We start from the raw sequence: 19,904 nt of genomic DNA, 5'->3' as shown, positions 1-19,904 counted from the left end.
AGGAGGGGAGGAGATGGGAGGGGAGAGTAGAGGAGAAGAGGAGGGGGAGGGGAGAGGAGGGGGGCAAGGGAGGGGAGAGGAGGGGAGGGGAGAGAGGGTGGAAGGGAGGGGAGAGGAGAGGAGGGGAAAGGAAAAGAGAGGAGAGGAGAGAAGAGAGGAGAGGAGAAGAGAGGAGGGGAGGGGAGAGGAGAGGAGGGGGAAGGGAGGGGAGAGGAGAGGAGGGGAAAAGAGAAGAGAGGAGAGGAGAAGAGAGGAGGGGAGAGGAGGGGAGGGGAGGGAAGGGGAAGGAGAAAAGAAAAGAAGTTTCCATAGGGTCAGAAATCACATCAGTCACAAGTGCTGGAAGACCACGGGACAATCCCTTCTAAGTTCCGTGGGAAAGTCTCTGGAACTTAGAATCCTCTGCCTAGCTAAAAATCATTTATTTGACAGGGGGAAATAAAGACATTTATAAACACGCCAGAGCCCAGACCCAGAGTCACTTTCAATCAACGTGAAAATGAATCCAAGAGGAGGGTTTGCAGTGCAGAAAGCAGGGAGCCGAGTCCTGACCATTCCCGGGGGCTCTGCTCAACGCACACCTCCGGGTGCCGTGCCGTGCCCGAAGCCCGCAGGAGCCTTGCCCGCTTCTGACTTCTCCCTTCTAACGGTCAGGGCCGCTGCTTTGACACTGAAGCGTGCGCTGCCTGGACAGCTGGCAGGTGGGGCCACAGCAAACAATTTCGCTCTTGCCAGGCAACCTCACAGCGTTCACCGGTTTGCTTTGCCTTCCTGTCCGGATCACAAACTCCCAGCAACGAGGACCAGATCTTGTACATCATCAATCAATACTCACCGATCCTTAGCAGAGACTGGGCTCTCAGTTCACAGAGCAGGGTGTCCGCGCTCCCAGCCTCTCCTTCCCCATCTGAGCTGCTCCAAACACCTGCTCGAAACTCAGTCTGCTGGATTTTCTCCCCTCGCTCCGCCTTTCCAGCTCCCTGTCTTCCTTCCCCTACCCCTCGGCCTTGTCCCCAGGCCTCTGCATCTCCTGGGGGTTCGGTCCTCACTCTCCTGATCAACGGAATCAAAGCCGAGAGCCAAGGAGGTGGAGGGTTGATCCAGACCCCACAACATGCAGCGTTCTAAGCCCTTCATGTGGGTCGATGAGTTCCCTTCCCACAGCCTGTCCTGTGAGAGAAGAGCTATTATCCGTCCCACTTTTTCAGGTGGGGAAACTGAGGCACAGAGAGGGGAAGTAGCTTGCTCGAGGGCTCACAGCAGCTGATAGCGGGAGCTGGGTTTCTGCCTTGACAGTCTTGCTCTGGACCGCGATGAATTTCTGAGGCCTGGCTAGGTCTGACCCCTTGCCAGCCAGTAAATGCCCAGAGATCTAAAAACGAGTGGGATATACTCGGGACGGGGGAGCACAACGGAGCAGAACTGCTGAGTTAGGATTGGAATTAATGGGAGACAGCAAGTGAAAAAGAGCTTGGAAGGCGTGGCACGCACAGAGCGGTAATAGGTCACATGAGACGTGTACGTATCTGTAGAGTTTGCAAAGGATGCCTGGGTGCACATTTCGCATCCCACTTGATCCTGAGAGCAATACTCAGAGAGTGGATTCAAGTGAACCATCACCTTTGACCTTTTACTGATGATGAGTCTGATGGCCAGAGAGGTTAAGTGATCGGCTCAAGGTCACACAGCCAAGCAATGGCAGAGCAGGCTCCCGAACACTAGAGGCCCCTGACTACAGGCACAAGTGACTGGAGCATGAGGGCGGTGCTTAAGCAATATTTATTAACTGATATTTATTTATTGAGCAATATTTATCAACTAATTCTCTGTACTTATAAAACATGTTGTTTCCATTAATATATCTACTGCTCGTCCTCTGGAAAAAGACCAGTAATATTTTTGGAGAGGGTTCCACAAGAGAAGGATTTCCTCCTCCACCATTCGCTTCCAATCCCCGCCCCCCCCGCCCCCCCCACCCCCCCTCCCCCCGTCTGGAATAGAAACCAGGCAGGGGTGGGGAGGGGAGAGGGAAGGGAGCAGGAAACCAGGAGCGCTTTTATTTTCCATGACGCAGGAGTGACTTCCACCCATTTTCATCGGAAAATTTTAAGATGCTTTACCTCTTTTTTCCAATTACCTGGCTGTTAGGGTAGGCAGGAGGGGAGAAGGGAGGGAGGATGGTAGAGGCCAAAGCAAGGGCTCGCCTCAGCTCTAGACACTGCAGGACACTTGTGTTTTCACAGAGATGTTGCTTGGAAAAAAAAAAATAGTGACCTGCTGCCCACTGGAGCTAGAAAGCCAGCACCCGGGCTTCTGTATGCCTCTTGGCTGTGGGGCAAAGACCTCTTGAAGGATGGCTTCGGGGATATCGGCCCGATCATGCTAGAAGGTCCCTTCAGCTACCTTTTTCCCAAGTGTCCCCTGGTCCTCGCTCGGCCTGGGGGGGCAAAGGTGAATAATGCCTAGTCCCCGTTCTAGAGGCTCTAGACACAGACGACGAGGGGGCACACACAGATGTCGTCCCTCTAATGCGGACATATGCACGACACAGGGGCTCCCAAGGGTCTGGGCGGGACAAGCAGCTAGGACTGTACCAAAGGACAAAGACTTGAGCTGTCGGCCACTGCAGGAATCATGGCTCCCCTGTCTCCAAGCTCTGTGACCCCACCTGGACTCCTTTAGGCTTTGGTTCTCCCTGCTGTGAAATGGGGACACAGAACCACTCACTTTGCAGGGCGGTTGGGAAGAGAAATAACACCACGGGGACAGGGCAGGACTTCATCACTCAGAGCAGAAAGTGTGAGCTTGGGAGGAGAGGGTGGACTGGGGGTCCGGAAAGGGGAGCAGTGCAGAGAGGAGGGCTGAGGTCCTTAGCAGTAAGGAAGGGAGCTTAAGCCAACGGAAGTGCTCCACTCCCCAGGGACCGGCAGGAGGGGTAGGCTAGGCCCAGGGAGAAGGGGATCGGGGCCAGGGCCCACATGTGTTGGAGAACCTGCGGACCTACCTCTAGGTCCAGACTGCGCTCCCACCTCTGCTCAGACAGGTAGCTTCCTGCCGGGATGGGAAATCGCTTTGCCCTGGAATTTTTCTGCCTGGGGTTGTGTTTTTTTTTTTTTTAAAGATTTTATTTATTTGACAGACAAGTAGGCAGAGAGGCAGGCAGAGAGAGAGAGAGAGGAGGAAGCAGGCTCCCCGCCGAGCAGAGAGCCCAACGCGGGGCTCGATCCCAGGACCCCGGGATCATGACCCGAGCGGAAGGCAGAGGCTCCAACCCACTGAGCCACCTAGGCGCCCCTGGGGTCGTGTTTTTAGTCAGGTTCAGCGTTAAGAATCTGCAGTTACCAATATTCCTGAGGACCCAGACCCGGACTACAGTCTCCAGTGAGAAGCAGGGAGGGAAGCCGGGAGGGGCAGAGACGACTGCTAGAAGCCCCCGCCCAACTCTGGGGCCATCCCTGGGGTCCTCTTGTGTAGCCACGGCCTCTCTTCTCAGTGTTAGAGAGGATAAGGGGAGCTCACATGGGAAGATTCAGCCCAAAAGTGCCCGGAATCCTGGAACGCCAGGATTGGGAGAGCACCTTGCTCGGCCCACACACTGTCCAAGAAAGAAAGAGAGAAAGGACTATCTGAGGTCACACCCTCTGCCACGCTGGAGAGTCCCCACTGAGAGGCGACCTCATCATTGTGCTCTGTTGTGGACAGCCACCTGCCACCATCTGTCAGCACTGGGCTGTGATTAACCGCTCACCTTTTGGGAGTTTGCTAGACTAACAATAGTGTTAACCCATTCGATAGGGAATATTATCTTCCCCCTGTTCCTGATGAGGGAATGGAACTCAGAGGGGCTGGGTGACCTCTCCAAGGTCACGGCTGTAGTTTATGGGGACCTAGGTCATTCTGCCTCAGGGACCGTGTCCGTCCCGCTGGCTCAGGAGGTCTCCAGAGGAGTGCCACCGTGCTCTAACCTTAGAATGTTGCTGCCTTTGAAAGCAGCTCAAATCCCAGCAGGCCTCCGAGAATGTCACTTCTCTGCGGCAGGTGCAGGCGTCTGTACCTTCCCTTGGATTTCTGCTACCTCTTTTATGTCCCAGCAGTGCCCAAGTGGATCGATTTAGGTTAAAAGGGTGGATTTATGTAACATCTTGTGATGCCGGAAACAAACTCAGGTTCATGGTTGCAGATCTGGGTTTGAGTCCTCTCTTTGCCTCCTGGTACCGAGTGACCTTGCTTAGGTCAGTTACAAAATGTGGGGGGTTTTGCTTGACCAAGTAATCAAAAGTCCAAGTTACAAAAGCCAAAAGCATACAGACTGAAAAACAAATCTCTCTCCCAGTCTGTTCCCTAGCCCTTCTGTTTCCTTTCCCAGAGGCAATCATTTATCATTTCCCCAAATCTTCTAGAGCTGCTCAATGAATGTGCAGGCATGTTGCGCTCCATCATCAGGATAAAGCTACTTTAAGGAGCGAGGCCTCAGTGAACACCTAGGTTTCATGCATAGTGGGAAGATAAAAGCTATTGTAAGGCCTTCCACCTGCATTTTCGTCCCTCCTGGCCTTTTGCTTCCTGAATGTAAAAGTGTGATGGAGGAAGCATTTGGAGTCAGAGGGTCAAAATGCCTCTGATTTGCCCTCAAATGGGTCAGCGAAAACGTTCCTGGCAGTAAGACAATTAATCATAAGGAGCAACAAAATGTTAACCCATGAGGATTCTTGGGCAAACAGTGCTCAAGGATTTATGGTACAATTCTTTTAACTTTTCTGCAAGCTTGAACAGGTTTTCCAAATGAAAATTTGGGGGAAAAACAAGAAACGACTTAGGAAACTAGGAAGTCCAAGTCCAGGCAGCAAAAAGCAGGAGTGGAACAAAATGCCTGAGTGGTTGGCAGCTGCTCAGGGTGGGCGGGAAGTGCCAGGAAGGCTATGGGGTCTGGGCCAGCTAGGAAGCCAGCCAGCCCAGTGCTGAAACTCTCTTCGGTGAACCCATCTCTGTCTAGCTCCCTAGCTGCAGGCAGGGGGTAGGAAGAACAAGGTTGTGTTACGGTTTTAATGAGCATTTCCCGCTTTCTAATGAGGTTCTTTGGCCATTGTCTCCGAATGCCTGTTCATGTCTATGCCCATCTTTCTATTGGGTTGTTTGCTTTTTCATTAAGGATTTGAAAAATCCCTTCTACGTTCTAGATAATAACCCTGTATAATTTATGCATTGAAATTATCTTCGCCTAGTTTGGGGGGAGGAGGTTTTGTTTTGTTTTGTTTTGTTTTCGCTCCTGTAGTGGTACCTTTTGATAAATTTTAATGCAGTGAAATTTATGAATCTTTTTTCTTGAATGGTTTGTGCCTTTTATGTTTTAAGAAATCCTTCCCCGGGGTGCCTGGTGGCTCAATTGTTTAAGCATCCAACTCTTGATTTCAGCTCAGGTCATAATCTCAGGGTCATGAGATAGAGCCCTGGTTCGGGCTCTGTGCCCAGTGGGGAGTTTGCTTGAGATTCTCTCTTCCTCTCCCTCTGTCCTTCCTCACGCTCTCTCCCTCTCAAATAAATAAATAAATAGATCTTTTTAAAAAGAAGGAAAGAAAGAAATCCTTCCCTGTCCCAGGGTCAGAGACATATCTCATATTTCTCCCTAAAAATTTTGAAGTTTTGCCTTTCATATTGACATCTGGAGTTGACTTTGTTATGGTGTGAGGTAGGGATCTGTTCTCACTTTTTGAAAAGACTCTATTAATTTGAGAGAGAGAGAGAATGAGAACACCCTTACATAAGTTGGGGGAGGGGCGGGGGGGAGAATCAAACTCTGCTGAGCACAGAGTCCGACATGGAGCTTGATCTCAGGACCCTGAGATCACAAAGGGAGCTGAAATCAAGAGTCAGATGCTCAAAGGACTAAACCACGCAGGCGCCCCTTTTGTTCCCCTCCCCGCCCCCCTTCTCCCCGCCGCCTTGGGCTACTCACTGTTGTTTGCAGACCTGCTGGAAAATACTCATGTTGGAGACACCAACACAGGCCAGGCTCCAGCACAGGGCTCCAGCAATGAGAGGGAGACCTCATAAGAAGTGGTCCTGGTGCAAAGGCCAATATCACCACCGTCCCACCATACACAAAAAGAGTAAGTCTTGCTAAACCACAGATGGTCTTTAGGAGCAGCTACAGGGAGGGAGGGGGGCCTTAGTGAAGAAGAGAAGACCCACTCAAGAGTGAGTGTGGTTTCAGTAACTGGGGTGATCCTGTAGTGGCCCTAGAGACGCTCAAGGTAGTTGAGGAATTAAGCTGCTCTCTGGAGGAAGCCAGAAGTCAGGCTGGACAATACGGGTCTGAGCAGAGACCCCAGCCCTTTCTTGCCTGCTCCAGCTCTAGATGAGCCCTTCCTGGACTTAGGGGGCCCTCAGCCTCACCAAAGCTCCCACCTTGCCCGGGGCCTGAGCTCCAGTGCAGCCATAAGCACAGAGAAGCGTGTGATGAGAAGAGGAGGCCAGAGACACACCAGTGGGAGGGGCCGCATCACTTCCTGAGAAGGAAGCCCAGACCTCCCACTGCACATGGCAGGAAACCACACTGCCTACCTGAGTGCTGCGCTACTAGTGGGATGACCTGGGGGAACCAACGGCACCCGTGGGCTACCCTGCAAAGAGGATTCTAATGGAGATCTACCCAAGCAGGTTATCGTGAGGCCTGGAGATAATGAGGCAAACAGTTGGTACTCAATACACGAATGAAATTTACCATTTGCATGGAGCTACAGTGCTGATAAGCCCATGACGATTTTCCCACAACCTGTTTTTGCGACCTTATTTCTTGGGACTCCATCTGTTTCTGCTAGACCCACCCACTCCTGTGTGTTGTGACCATCTATCTTGAGGTCTACTTAAATACACGATGGCCCGTCCATTGGATAGAATACTACACAGTCATTAAAAGGAAGAGGATACGCCTGAACCAATGAATCAAAAACATCATCCAGCTAGACTGCCAAGACTAGAACCCGTGTAAAGCAGAGTGCTTTGATCCCATACTTGAAATCATATTGCTCAATGCACACGACTGCGCACACATGTATGTGCTGGTATACACTCGGGTTATCTCCTGTACGCACATTCCTCTGGGGGAAGGACCCAGGGGATCAGGCCGGCTTTTGCTTTTCTTTTTCCTCTTTCTGTGCCATTGACATTCCCTACCAACATGGATTCGGGGCGGCTTTGTGGCCTCGGATCTCAGCGCTCTTCGCGGACGGGCTCCGCATCATCGCCCCCGCGTACAGCGGGCTCCACTGCTGTCCCCACTTTATAGGTAAATGAAGCAAGGCACAGAGAGATTAAGTAACTCGATGAAAGACACACAGCAAATAAGGTGTGAGCTGAGATTCACATTCAGACAGTGAAGTCCCAGAGTCCCCACTTGCCATGTGACCCTGTCTCTTAACATATTCTTCTTTACCTGTTAGAAAAATTCACACCAGTTTTCTGTTTCAGGCCATTTTTAAGCCTTTTTTTTTTTTTTTTTAAAGAGAGTATGTGCAGGCATATGTGTGAGTTGGGGGACAGAGAAGAGGGAGAGAGAGAATCTTAAGCAGACTCCATGCCCAGTGCAGAGCCTGACACAGGGCTCGATCTCACAACTCGGAGATGGTGACCCAAGCCAAAAATCAAGAGTCAGATGCTTAGAGGACTGTGCCACCCAGGTGCCCTCAGGCCATTTCTAAATTCTTGTGTGTGTGTATGTGTGTGTGTGTGTATTTTAGGAAGCAGCAATACCCTATAATAAATTGTTCCCTAATCTGTATTTCTTTAATTCCAGTTAACATACAGCATTATACTATTTTCAGATGTACAATGTAGGGCATAATCTATAATACTTAGCATCTGTTGGTTGTTTTCAGCCCTCCCTGACCACGGCCAGTGGGAGCCGCAGGTGAGGGAAGAACATGACTTTGGGAGTCCGGTGATGCCCAGCCCCATCTCAGCTCTGCGTGAGCTGCGGCACGATCGTGGCCAGGCCCCTTCCCCTCCCTGGCCTCAGCCTCCATCTGTAGAGCTGGGATGACCCTGGAGCCAGTGACCTCCACAGGCCCTCCTGCTCAAGGATTCTCTGGCTCTCTCCGGTCTATTTTTGCCCAACACCTCTCCCAGGGGCCTGTGGGCCTGAGCTAGTTTCCCTGGCTGGCCCCGATCCAGGCAGCTCAGGTGGAGAGCGCCAAGCTAATGAGGCCAAGGTCATGGGCCAGTTAGTGGCTCTCGGAGAAAACCGTGGCTCCGCGGCCAGATGGCAGCTCCCGCATCAGTCACTGGGCTCAGGCACAGGAGGACCCTGGGTGGGGGACAGGGATGAGAACAAAGATCCTGTAAGTCATCACTTCCAGTAGGAGCCCCTCAGAGCCCAGGTCCCGGTTACCCTTTGTGCCTGCAGGGCAGTGTGCAGTGTGGGTGCGCGTCTCCCCATCACACCGACAAGCCGGGAGTGTAGGGAGGGGGCTTGGGGGTAAGGGGAAGACTAAATGGTTTACCAAGCACGTCCCCTCCCTGCAAGCGGACCCACACCAGGTTGAGCCAAGAAGTGGAAAACCAAGATGAGCCCCCCACAGCTACCCGCTGGGGGGCTTCCCTTTCCTTTCCTGTGGGAGTCAGGTCCATGCCTCCTGATCGGAGGCGAGGTAGGGAAGAGCTTCCTCTTTTTTTTTTTTTTTAAGATTTTATTTATTTATTTGACAGAGAGAGAGATCACAAGGAGGCGGCGGGGGTGGGGCGGGGAAGCAGGCTCCTCGCTGAGCAGAAAGCCCGATGCGGGACTCGATCCCAGGACCTCGAGATCATGACCCGAGTCGAAGGCAGCGGCTTAATCCACTGAGCCACCCAGGCGCCCCAAGAGCTTCCTCTTTTACGTTATTACCTGCTGTGAGCATGAGCTGTGTCTGTTTTGCTCACGGCAGCCTCCCTGACGCCTAGATCCGCGCCTGCCATGCATACAAGAAAAGCTCAGTATGTGCTCTTTGAGTCAATCGACTCACCTTTATCCCAGAGGGAGGCTGTGAACTGCGTTAGGAAGGACACAGCATCATCAATGGGTTCTACTTGGTTGTTTCCAACGAGTGTGGGCAAGTTCAAACTCAGGAAAACCATGTCAAGACTGTAGGAAAGACGAATAATTCCTTTGTAATGTGCCTAATTTGGACATTTTGCCAATTTGAATTTTCTTATTGCAGATTTTTCACTTCAGTTCACTGAATATTTATGATTAATGATGATATATTACTATTAATTAGTATTAATTGCTATTAATTTTTTAAAGATTAATTTTTATTTGAGAGAGAGAGGGAAGAGAGCATGAGTCAGGGCGGTGGTAGGGCCAGAGGGAGAGGGGGAAGCAGGCTCCCCGCTGAGCAGGGAACCTGATACTGGGCTTGATTCCGGGACCCCAAGATCATGACCTAAGCTGAAGGCAGATGCTTAACCGACTGAGATACCCAGGCGGCCCTTTATTAATCTTTAACTGCATTCTTACCATCAACCAGGCTTTGGGCTAAGCACCTAACAAGGCCTGATACATTAATTTTCAGAATAACTGTGTAAGATGGACACTACCATTATTCCCACTTTACAGATGAAAAACTGAGGCAGACAGAAGTTAGGTACTTGGCTAAAGCTCACGTGGATAGTAAGTTCTGGAGCTAGGAGTCAAAGTCCAGAGCCCACACTCCTAATCACAACTAATGTTGCTCTCCAGGATCCCCTTTGCGTGCAAATACCTGTCCATGAGGTGCTGGTGCTTAAGAAAGGAGGGAGGCCTTCAACAGGGAGACGGACACAAACTGGTAATCCACACCGCAAGTACTGCTCAGCCATCGGAAGGGGCAGACGACAGATACTAGCTCTCCCAGAGAGCCATGCTGAATGAAAAAGGCGATCTCCGAAAGTTTCATGCTTCGTGGTACCACTTATTCAACAGTCTTGCAAAGACAGAATTCTAGAAATGAAGAGGAGATTAGCCAGTCAAGGCTAAAGGAGGGGCGGAGGCGGGGTGGGGGGGGCAGTGGGTGTGGCTATAAAAGGGCAACAACAGTAGGGACCCTGGTAGGATTGGAAGTGTTCTGTGTCCAGGCTACAGCAATGTCAGTATCCTGGCTGGGATCCTGAAGAGGCGGAAAAGAAGCCTCATTTGCTCCAAAAAAATACAACTAGCATAAATAAATAAAATCTTTAAAAAAAAAAAAAAAAACAACTAGCAGACTATGACCTCAAAGCAGAGACCTGGCTGGTGGTATGCTAAATCTGTGTATGTTTGCATTTATAGCACTTAGATGTTTAATTTATTCGGGGCACCTGGGTGGCTCAATGGATTAAGCATCTGACTCCTGGTCGAGCTCAGATCTCGGGGTTGTGAGATCAAGCCCTGTGTTGGGTTCCACGCTCAGCGCGGAGCCTGTGTAAGACTTTCTCTGCCCCCCCCTTGCTGGTTAGCTCTCTAATAAATAAACAAATCTTTAAAAATAAATAAGCTCACTGGGGACACCTGGGTGGCTCAGTCGGTGAAGCATCAGACTCTTAATTTTGGCTCAGGTCATGATCTCAGGGTTGTGAGATAGAGTCTGCTGAAGATTCTCTGTGTGCTTCTCCCTCTGCCCCTCCCCTCTCCAGTCTCTCTCCCTTGCACAAAAAAAAAAAAAAAAAAAAAGTCCCCTGAGCTAGCTCTGTAGTATTTTGAACACCTCTAAAAATAGAAGGTTTAATTTAAAAAAAAAAAAAGAGAGAGAGAGAGAGAGAGAGAGAATGCAGCACCCTTCTGCCTGTCCAGAGTCTCAGACCCCACCTCGCGTGCCCAGGTCACTTCCGTATGTCACAGTCAGGGAGGATGGAGCTCAGCTTGGGAGGACAAGCGGGGACCCCCCCGCAGCCACGGTGGAGCTGAGTCTTCAAGAGTTAGCAGGCTGGAGGGGAGAGGAAGGACATCGGAGGCAGGCAGGACGGCACGAGCGAGTGGGATGCTTGGGTCTTCCCTTCCCTAAGCCAGCCCTGGGTGGAAAGATCTCAGACCATTCCGCGGCAAAAATGCAAACGCCGGATACTTCCTAACTTGTATGGAAACATCTTAAATGATGAACAAAATCGTCCTCTTAAAATGTGTCTTCAACCTTTGGTGCCTGCCGCTGCTTATCTGATAGGGAGCCCAATCAGAGGAGAAAAGAAATGGAGATCCCCTCGTCAAACATCACCCAGAGAGCCAGCGGCTTTGTTCAGCCCTCAAGATCATCTTTCATGTCCAATTTAGTAAAAAGGCAGATGTTCATGTTTTTCCTGTTAAGAGATCATTTCTTTTAAAAATGCATGGGTTTAGCTTTGCGCAGTGGCAGTATCGTAGCCAATGAGGTTTATCCGAGGCGCGATTATTGCTAATTAAAAATGCATGGGTTTTTTTTTTTCTTGATAGGACTAGTCTGCTTTGTACATATATTTTATATATAGTCCATATATATACGGTGGAAAGATTGAAAATTATGGGGTCAGAGGACTTCGCATTTCATCTCAATTCTCTCACTTAGAGCTATGGTCTTGACCTTCGGTCAAGAGTGTGAGTCCCTTGATCTCTACGATGAGACTAACCATACTCAATGAGCCAACAGCACCGAATTCTAGGGCTCTGGTGGGGATTCATGAGACAACATTTGCCATAGAACGTCATATAATATGTGAGCGGTAGTAAGTGCCCACTAAGTGATATCCAGTGTTGTTAACTATAATTCTAGTTTACGTAAGAAATTAAAGATACGTGTTTTTCACAGCACCCTACAGATAGGATCACAATTTCCAGGGGCTTTGCTGTATCAGGCAGGATAGTGGAGTCGGTCCTCCAGCAACAACCCCCAAACCTCCAGGGTTTATAACATAAATTTACCTTTATTTATGTATTTTTAAAAAGATTTTATTTATTTATTTGACAGACAGAGATCACAAGAGGGCAGAGAGGCAGGCGAGGGGCGGGGGGAAGCAGGTTCCCTGCTGAGCAGAGAGCCCGACTCGGGGCTCGATCCCAGGACCCTGGGATCATGACCTGAGCCAAAGGCAGAGGCTTTAACCCACTGAGCCACCCAGGCACCCCTATTTATGTATTTTTTAAGTAGGTTCCACACCCAGCACGGAACCAGACATGGGGCTTGAACTCAAGACCTTGAGATCAAGACCTGAGCCGAGATCGAGTCAGACGCTTAACCGACTGCACCCCCCAGGCACCCCTCAGAGTTTCCTTCATGCTCATGCCACATGTCCATCATGGGTCAGTCGTAGACCCGCTCCTGTGACCTTTCCTCCTGGGCCAGAAGCAGAGAGAGGCCAGTCTCTGGAACACGACTTGTTGTCATGGTAAAGGAAACAGTTCTTAGATCAACATTAAATGTCATGGATTAGAAATGACACACATTATTTCCATTCAGAACTCACTGGTCAGAACTGGTTACAGATTCCCACCCCACCATCCGGAGGACAGGAAGAATAAATCTACCCAGCGTCTGAGAGGGAGGAAACCAGAGAATGTGGCCAACAGCCCTACTGACTACCGCAATGCATTGGAGAATCACTGCCTTGCCCAGAGGGATGGCTAGACAGAGGGGGGTAGCAGGAGGCAGAGGGGGGCAGAGGGGACAAGGAGGGCCCCTAGGGAGGGCAATAGGTCAGTGTGCAGGGTTGAGGCCAGAGGAGTGTTGAGCCCCTTTCCCCTCTGGATCTGATGCAGACAGGGTCTGGACCATTCTGTTCTGCAGGCAAAGCAGCCAGCCCCGCTAGCTGCGGGGAGCACCGGGCTCTCCGCCTGGGCAGCGAGGCCATACATAGCCTGGTTCCCTGGCCCTCCAGTTCATGGGCAAAACAGTCACAAAGCAGGATTTCTTCGGCTCCACCCCTCCTTCCCGGGTGGGTCCCAGAGCCTATTCTCCTGAGGATTTGGGGGATCCCCCAGGCAGTCAGCATCTCTCCTGTGCTCTTTCCCTGCCCCCCCCTCCCCCTTACCAGACCCCAGCCCCTCCCTGCTCTGGCTCGGGCCTCTCCTGTCACTGCTGACGTCAAAGGTCCCCAGGGCTGCGGCTCCGACAGCAGCCGTGCCTGGGTGGACAGTGCCACCTCCTGTCCTTTGCAGGCTGCTGGTGGCATCTTGTGTCCCCAGTGCCCCAGATCTCAGGTGGCAGCCCTTGCCAGAAGATTCCGCAGGAGCCTTGGCACAGGGGAGCCTGAGTGACCAGTGCTGGTCTTCTTGCAGATTCTGGGCCACAGGCTCTCCTTTGTCCCCCTCCCAGCACAGGTCTTTGCAAGAATGGGGCCTCTACCTCGAATATCCTTCCCCATCCTCCTCGACCCTGGACTCCTCAACCAAAGTCAAGGCCCCGGTCTAAGACTCCCCTTCCTGCTGAATCAGCAGCTAATGACGGCCAGCCTGGGAGAAGAGACCTGCTGGTCCAAAGCATTTCCAAACAGCCAACAAATTCGTCCTCTTGCTCATGTGAATTCACACCTCGCCCAGGGCCAGCTGCTCACACATCCTTTGTGACCTTCAGGGGAGGGAGGCGGGGCGGGTCAGACCCATTGTCCTCAGTGAGGAAACTTCTGGGAGTTTCTAGCTCGCCCCAGTGAGCTGTTGTGGCTAAGTACACACCCGGACCCGCGTGGTTAGGGAAAGGGCCGGCTTTGTTCTTCATTTGCCATGGCTGACGCGTTCCTTGGACCAAGGAGAGCACATATTTCCTTGCCAGTGGAATTCTGGCCGTCACCGGAGGCCAGGGAAGGCACAGCCAACGTTCCAGGCAGGGCGGGTTCCCCAGGGGTCCATCCTCCCTCCAGAGCTGGCTCTTACCGAGCACCGCCTCCAACGAATCAAAGAATATCAAAGAAACTCGGTAGTGGTGCACCTGTCAGGAACAGGCGGGTAAATTACGACGCACTCCTACCAGGGACGCCGATGCCCAGAGAACGCACATGCCCACAGCGGCTGCCCTCGGGGGCCGCCCGGCCGCGCGCCCACGGGGCCCGGCCGCGCGCCCACTGGACCCGGCTCGCGTGCACAGCACCCCCTTCTGGGGGATGGCGACGCGGAAAGAGCAGTCGGATTCGAATCCAGGTCCGGATCCAGGCTCTGCTACCTTGCACCAGTTACCTAAACTTTCCACGCCTCGGTTTCTCCGTTTGTCAATGGGGGAGGCCAGAATCCTGCTTGCAAACGGTTATTTCGGGGAAGAGGTGAGAGGAAGACCGTCTCCTCCTCCCCCTGCCCCCACGCGCTCGAGATCGCTGACCACGAAGGCGTGGCTGTTAGAACGCCCGTAGGCCCAGTTACCCCACATCCTTCCGCCAGTATCCAAGATAGACCCCAAAAGGAAACAGATCACCCAGAAGAAGTACCTTGGCCAGACTCCGCCGTCAGCCTCAGCCCCAGCGCTCGGCTGGCGGACTCCGAGGAAGCCCACGTCCACACCCGCTGGGGCCTCCTGCGGTCACACGGGCTGCAGGACTAACCGGCTGGTAGCCTGAGCTCTCCGCCCCGCGCACCTCCCGGCCCCCCTGCGGCGGCCACACAGCCTGGGCTTGCAGGGTCCGAGCAGGCGGCCGGAAGCGCAGGGGGGTTCACGGGTACCGTCCCTGACTCCTGTCCTTGTCGCTTTCGTGTCCCCTCAGGTGACTCTAGAAGAACTATGTCAGCAATGGACAGCTTTCTCCAGCACGTTACCGTTTCGAAGCAAATCAGGGGCGAGTTTCCCCACAATCCAACAGACTACGCAGAGACGCAGACAATCCGCAGGGCGCACAGGACCACCTTCTTCTCCCATCGCCCCCCAGTCCCGAACGGCTTCCAGCTGCCCCCCTCCCGTGCGGGGCCGGGGCTGCTCCAGCACCTTCGAGAGCCTCTGGGCTTTCCGTGACATTAACCTTTGTATGAAGCCGTGAGTGCGGAGGAGGAAGCTGTGAAGTCATTTCCCATCCTATTGCAATGATGGGTTAATCAAGAAGGCTACACCTGGATCTGATTTTCTTTCTTAGAAACGGAGAGCACGAGAGCGTGCCCTGAGCCGGGGAGCGGGGGGAGAGGGGGCAAAGGGAGAAGGAGAGAGAATCTTAAGCAGGTTCCACACTCTGTAGAACCAAATGCAGGGCTCGATCTCAGGACCCTGAGATCATGACCTGAGGCGAAATCAAGAGTCAGACGCTCAAACGACTGAGCCACCCAGGCGCCCCAGATCTGACTTTTCATTTTGATGAAAATAGTCTCTATTACAAGCAAGAGCTCCCCAGCACTTACCTCTTGAAAGAAGGATCAAAACCCTCAGGACTCCGGGCTACCAAGCATTGACTGGCTGTGATGACAGGAGCCCAGGATGCTGGAGGTTTAATTGGGAAGGGATTTTCATCCAGATCATTACAGTTTGGGCTAGTGTTCCAGTTACATAGTCCCACAGGTTTGGAGGGGTCTTTCTCAACGTAAATTTTCATCAGCCCTATTAGTTGTGGTTCAGGATCTTGCAATGTACATGGTGTTAGAGTGGAAACAGCTGTCTTGATGGTTGTGCTGAATGCCATCTACTTACCTGCATGCCTCCCCGTGTCAGATCATGACATTCCTTCTACCAGGACCCTTGATTCCATCACCTGGAAAGATCTAGGTCATCCTCCCAAAGCTTAACCTCCTTGGAGGAACTCCCCAGAATCTTCCATGGCAGAGTTGACTGTCACCAGCTCCTTGCTTCCATGATACCTGTGGGGCCGTAAATATAGCCTCATGCCTCTTTCCTTATCTGTCTCTTTCTGGTAGACCTTCTGGTTTTTCCTAGTGCATCTATGTCTCCAGTGTCCTAGACTCAAGTAGTCAGAAGTGAATAGTTTTTGAATAAAACTGGAAATTTAGAAAGCATGAGTTAATGGCCACAATGTTTGGTGGATATGGAAGGAGGTGGGAGCCTATTTTCAGAGAATCTGGATTTTCTGCAGCAGCTCATCTCTGCTTGACTGCTTCTCTTGAAACAGAGAGAGCCAGGAGTGGTAAGTATTACAGTAGTTTGGAAGGTATGCAGGAAGGGAAGCAAATCTCATTTCTGCCCAATGGCTGTGGAGGACAGCAGTCAGCTGTTGAAGGCTTAGTGTGAAAAGGTCCTACAAGCAGTTTTGAATTTAATTCTGACATCCACTCCACATTTCATAAATGCAGAAATCAAGGCTGAGAGAGGAGAACCAATTACCCAAGATCTCAGAGATACAGAGAGAAATAAAAATCCAGGTCTGACTCCAAAGCTGGTAGTCTTTATTCTGATTTACCGCCAAGGGGAAGTGGATGGGAGCGGCACTGGAATGGAAAGGTCCAGGTTCACTCTCACCGTAAGAGCCTGTTTTGCTAGGATAAACCTCTGGACCATTAACAGCCTGTGAAGAAACTGAAGAGAGATGAATGTTATTATATCAGAAGAGCACAATGCAGTTTGCAATTTACTTACTACTTTATCATATACTTCTGAGTAAGGACAGAATTATCTCAGGTACAGAGGGAAACTGAGGCAAAAGCAGGGGCAGTGGCTTGCTCTCCCTCACACAGCAAGTTTTTAAAGCACCTAAAGCTCAAAATTAATTTCAATTAAGTACATAACAAATGGACTGTCTTGAAGATAACAACCATACGCTCTGGAAAGTGTAAAAAACAACCAGTTCAGGGCTCAGTAGAATGAACAACAGCAGGAAGATTTTGAGGGCAGTCCATACAGATTAAGTGATGGGCAAAGAGTGAGTTCTCCATTTTTGCAGCTTTCCCTTGAAAGCAGATGTAATTGTGGCACAACTCAATGTGGCTAAAATTCTGATAGAAAACCTGCCATCTTTCTGGGGGAAAAAAAATGGAAACGAGAGCCCAGGGCAGCTATGAATGCTGAAGAGTGCCAGCAAACTGTTAAAAGAGAAAGCCAAAGAAAGGAAAAATGGTAGACTTAAGTCCAATAACATGAATAACTACACTAAATATTAATAAACTAAATACTCCAATAAAAGGCTGAGATTACCAAAACAGATGGGAAAGCACCATGCAACCTTATGTTGTCAATAAGAGATATTTAAAGATTATAAACAAACATAAGTAGATACAAATATAAAGATACAGATGGATTGAAAGTAAGTGGGTGGAAAAATATATACTATGCAAACTGCCACCATAAAAAAGCAGGGATGGCCCTCGTAATATCAGATAACATAGACTTCAAGACAAAATATATTAGCAAACATAACAAGGGACATCTCATAATGATGAAAGGGTCAATTCATTTGGGAGACATACAATAAAAAAATGTGTACATATCTATTAAAGAGCTTCAAAATACATGATGCAAAAATACATACAAATAAAAGAAGGGAAGTTCCAACTCACAGCTGGAAAATTTAACATCCTCCTTCTTAACAACTGGTAGACAAGTAAATAAATGAATTGGTAAAGTCATAGAGAATCTGAACAGCACTATTAATTATTTTGAGCTAAGCAATATTTACAGAACCCTGCACACAACTGCTGAATACATATTCTTTTCTGGGCACATGGCATGGTCACTAAACTAGACCATTTTCTGGGCCATTAAGCAAATATCTATAAAATTAAAGGATTTAAATCATGCAGACAATGTTTTCTAACCACAACTGAATCATATTCAAAATCAATAAAAAAAAAGATGCTAAGAGAATCCCAAATATTTGGAAACAAAAAGATATACTTCTAAATAATCCATAGGTTGAAGAAGAATTCTCAAGGGAAACTTAAAAACCAGACACTGAACTAAATTAAAATGAAGAGACAATGTATAAAAATTGATGGGATGCTGCAAAAGCATGGCTTAGAGGAATATTTATAATGGTGATAGGCTCAGTAATGGCCCTCCCAGATATGTCCATGTCCTAATCTCTGGAACCTGTGACTATCACTTCATATGACAAAATGGACTTTGCTGGTGTGATTAAGTTAAGGATCCTAAATAAGGAGATTGTTTTGGATTATCTAAATGAGCACAAAATGTAATCACAAGTGCCCTTATAAGAGAGAGAAAGGGGGAGATTTGCTTTCATTTTCATTTTAAAAGAGAAGCATTCAGGGTCACCTGCCTGGCTCAGTTGGGGGGGGGAGGGTGTGTCTCTTGATCTCATAATGGGGTTGTGAGTTCAAGCCCCATGTGGGGTGTACAGGTTACTTAAAAAATAAAATAAAATCTTTTAAAAAGTTCCATTTACAATAGTGCCAATAACCACAACATAAGTTTAATAAAAGTGTTTAATAAAAAGTTTAATACAAGTTTAATAAGTTTAATAAAAGTGATGCAAGAGCTCTTCACCAGAAACTACAGAACATTGCTGAGAGCAGTTTGACAAGACTTAAATGAACACAAACATATAACATGTCACAAACTGGAAGACTCAATATTGCTACCATGTCAGTTTCCTCCAAATTTATCCGCAGTTGATATAATACCCATCCAAATCCCGGTAGACATTTTTGGTAGAAATTGAAAAGCTGATTCTAAAATGTATATGGAAATACACATGATCTGGAATGGCCAAAGCAATTTTAAAAAAAAAAGAAGAACAAAGTTGGATGTCTTACTCTACTTCATCATATGACTCACTGTTAAGCTATAGAAAACAAGACAGTGTGGTGTTAGCAAAAGGACAGACATATAAATTAATGAGACAGACTGGAGAATCCAGAAGTAGACTGAAATACATATGCTCAATTGATTTTCAGAAGAGGAGCCAAAGCAGTTCAGGAGAGAAAGAAAAGTCTCTTCAACAAATGGTACTAGGACAACTAGATACTCACATGACACAGATGATCATCAGTCTCTTTCTCACATCATACCCAAAACTTAACTTGAAATGGACCAAAAAGTTAAATGCAAAAACTTTAACTTAACAGCTTGTAAAAGAAAATGGAGGAGAAAGTAATTGTAACTTTGGAGTTAGGCAGTGATTTCTTAGATAAGACTCAAAAAGCGTGAGCCATAGAAGAAAAAAGTTGATAAATTGTATTTTATTGTAAAAAATTGTATTTTATCAAAATGGAAAACTCTGATTTTTCAAAAAAAAAATGAAGAAAGGGAAAAACGAGTCCCAGAACAGGAGAAAATATTCTCGGTACACATATCTGACAAATGACTGGTATCTAGAACATACTAAAACTTCTTACAACTTAATAATAAGACTCAATTTTGAAGAGGGGGCAATATATTTATTTCTATTTATTTATTTGAGAGAGAGAGAGTACATAAGCAGGGGAAGGGGCAGAGGGAGAGGAAGAGGGGAAGGCAGGCTCCCCGCCAGTCACAAGGCTAGATGCCATGCCCCTGAGATCATGATCTGAGTCAAAACCAAGATCATGATCAACCACCTGAGCCATCCAGGCTAAGTGGGCAATAGCTATAAACAGACACTTCACAAAAAGAAGATACCGGAATGCTTCATAAGGATATGATAAGATGACTGACATTATCATCAGGAAAATGCAAATTAAACCTTCAATGAGACACGACTACACCCCCATGGGAATGGCTACAATGAAAGAAATGGCCAATTCCAAGTACTAGTGAGGACACAGAGCAACCAGAACTCTCATAATTGCTGGTGAGAGCATAAGGTGTACAACCACTCTGGAAAATTACTTGGCACATTCTTCAGAAGCTAAGTATAAACCTACCATACCACGCAGCCTCTCTTAGCGCATACCCAAGAAAAATGAAAACATGCCCATACAAGACTAGTGCAGAGCAGTCTTGTTCACAACTGCTTCTCACAAACAACCAGAGCACCTGGCTGGCTCAGTCAGTATGTGACTCTTGATCTCGGGTCATGAGTTCAAGCCCCACTTTGGGTGTAGAGATTACTTAAAAATGAAATATTTAAACAGAAGAAGAAGAAATGAAACA

Source organism: Martes martes (genome assembly GCF_963455335.1).
Source record: "Martes martes genome assembly, chromosome: 8".
Lineage (NCBI taxonomy): Eukaryota > Metazoa > Chordata > Mammalia > Carnivora > Mustelidae > Martes > Martes martes.
The sequence above is the reverse complement of the archived record's forward strand: the minus strand, read 5'-3'. Positions refer to the sequence as shown.